This window comes from Schistocerca serialis, unplaced genomic scaffold, assembly GCF_023864345.2.
Source record: "Schistocerca serialis cubense isolate TAMUIC-IGC-003099 unplaced genomic scaffold, iqSchSeri2.2 HiC_scaffold_1171, whole genome shotgun sequence".
NCBI lineage: Eukaryota > Metazoa > Arthropoda > Insecta > Orthoptera > Acrididae > Schistocerca > Schistocerca serialis.
The window spans coordinates 1-2,500 of record NW_026047372.1 but is presented as its reverse complement, the minus strand read 5'-3'; the positions used below and the strand labels follow the sequence as shown (position 1 = coordinate 2,500).

At 56.9% G+C, this 2,500-nt stretch overlaps 2 non-coding genes across 2 annotated transcripts in view; both read right to left on the bottom strand.

The window, feature by feature from the left end:
* Positions 1-607, bottom strand: part of LOC126433666 (large subunit ribosomal RNA) — a 4,223-nt gene extending 3,616 nt beyond the window's left edge. The window contains exon 1 of the ribosomal RNA XR_007578657.1: positions 1-607. This exon is cut by the window's left edge and continues 3,616 nt beyond it. This is a non-coding gene — a ribosomal RNA (large subunit ribosomal RNA).
* Positions 608-795: 188 nt separating this feature from the next.
* LOC126433669 (5.8S ribosomal RNA) lies at positions 796-950 on the bottom strand. The gene has a single exon (XR_007578659.1). It is a non-coding gene; the product is annotated as a 5.8S ribosomal RNA (ribosomal RNA).
* Between the last annotated feature and the right edge of the window lie 1,550 nt (positions 951-2,500).

The window sequence follows — 2,500 nt, the reverse complement described above, 5'->3', positions numbered from 1 at the left end:
GCGGCCCACCGCACACCGGAACGGCCCCACCCCGCGGCGAGTGGAAAGGCAACCGGACACGACCCCGCCGCGGATTTCTCCGCGCGGGCGGCCGGCCCCATCTGCCGAGGGCGGAGGCCAGTGGCCGGATGGGCGTGAATCTCAGCCGTTCGACCTTTCGGACTTCTCACGTTTACCCCAGAACGGTTTCACGTACTTTTGAACTCTCTCTTCAAAGTTCTTTTCAACTTTCCCTCACGATACTTGTTCGCTATCGGTCTCGTGGTCATATTTAGTCTCAGATGGAGTTTACCACCCAATTGGAGCTGCACTCTCAAGCAACCCGACTCGAAGGAGAGGTCCCGCCGACGCTCGCACCGGCCGCTACGGGCCTTGCACCCTCTACGGGCCGTGGTTTCATTCAAGTTGGACTTGGGCAGTGGCGCGAGGCGTCGGGGTAGTGGACCCTCCCAAACACCACATGCCACGACAGGCGGCAGCCTGCGGGGTTCGGTGCTGGACTCTTCCCTGTTCGCTCGCCGCTACTGGGGGAATCCTTGTTAGTTTCTTTTCCTCCGCTTAGTAATATGCTTAAATTCGGCGGTTGGTCTCGCCTGCTCTGAGGTCGTTGTACGAGGTGTCGCACGCCACACCGCCAGCCGGCTGTGCACGCTACCGAGTAAGTACCGGTATGCGAACCGCCAGGCGCCGGGCTCGCATCGCACGTTTAAGGAGACGCGGCCGGCCCCACAGGCGGCCGCGACACTCGCAGGTCTGCGAAGCGGGGCAAACGCCGCGCGCTTCAGTATACGTAGCCGACCCTCAGCCAGACGTGGCCCGGGAACGGAATCCATGGACCGCAATGTGCGTTCGAAACGTCGATGTTCATGTGTCCTGCAGTTCACATGTCGACGCGCAATTTGCTGCGTTCTTCATCGACCCACGAGCCGAGTGATCCACCGACCTGGGTGATCTTTTCTTAGTTTCCACTGTCTCTTTCAAGACAGTTGCATAGGCGGGACGTAGGCGTGTGGCGGCCCCTGTTCAAGCGTTCTGTGTCCAACGGCCTCACGGCCGATGGGCGTCGTACGGCTCCACACCGGAGCGGACAGGCACTCGGGCGAAAGTCATTCAAAACCGGCGCCAGGCGCCAGGTGCCGCAGGCCAGCCGCTCCAGCGCTTCAGCGCTCGTACCACACAACATTTCCGTTAGTTTTGAGAAGCACGCGTTGTTCCGCACGCGGCGCACGGCTACTGCGAGCCGTACAGGTAGCGTGTTGCGCGACACGACACGCACATCGAAAGACATGCAGTCTAGTCGGTAATGATCCTTCCGCAGGTTCACCTACAGAAACCTTGTTACGACTTTTACTTCCTCTAAATGATCAAGTTTGGTCATCTTTCCGGTAGCATCGGCAACGACAGAGTCAATGCCGCGTACCAGTCCGAAGACCTCACTAAATCATTCAATCGGTAGTAGCGACGGGCGGTGTGTACAAAGGGCAGGGACGTAATCAACGCGAGCTTATGACACGCGCTTACTGGGAATTCCTCGTTCATGGGGAACAATCGCAAGCCCCAATCCCTAGCACGAAGGAGGTTCAGCAGGTTACCCCGACCTTTCGGCCTAGTAAGACACGCTGATTCCTTCAGTGTAGCGCGCGTGCGGCCCAGAACATCTAAGGGCATCACAGACCTGTTATTGCTCAATCTCGTGCGGCTAGAAGCCGCCTGTCCCTCTAAGAAGAAAAGTAATCGCTGACAGCACGAAGGATGTCACGCGACTAGTTAGCAGGCTAGAGTCTCGTTCGTTATCGGAATTAACCAGAGAAATCGCTCCACCAACTAAGAACGGCCATGCACCACCACCCACCGAATCAAGAAAGAGCTATCAATCTGTCAATCCTTCCGGTGTCCGGGCCTGGTGAGGTTTCCCGTGTTGAGTCAAATTAAGCCACAGGCTCCACTCCTGGTGGTGCCCTTCCGTCAATTCCTTTAAGTTTCAGCTTTGCAACCATACTTCCCCCGGAACCCAAAAGCTTTGGTTTCCCGGAGGCTGCCCGCCGAGTCATCGGAGGAACTGCGGCGGATCGCTGGCTGGCATCGTTTATGGTTAGAACTAGGGCGGTATCTGATCGCCTTCGAACCTCTAACTTTCGTTCTTGATTAATGAAAACATACTTCGCAAATGCTTTCGCTTCTGTTCGTCTTGCGACGATCCAAGAATTTCACCTCTAACGTCGCAATACGAATGCCCCCGCCTGTCCCTATTAATCATTACCTCGGGTTCCGAAAACCAACAAAATAGAACCGAGGTCCTATTCCATTATTCCATGCACACAGTATTCAGGCGGGCTTGCCTGCTTTAAGCACTCTAATTTGTTCAAAGTAAACGTGCCGGCCCACCGAGACACTCACTCAAGAGCACCCTGGTAGGATTGCAACGGGGTCCGCCTCGGGACGCACGAACACGCACGAGGCGGGTCGCACGCCTTCGGCTCGCCCCACCGGCAGGACGTCC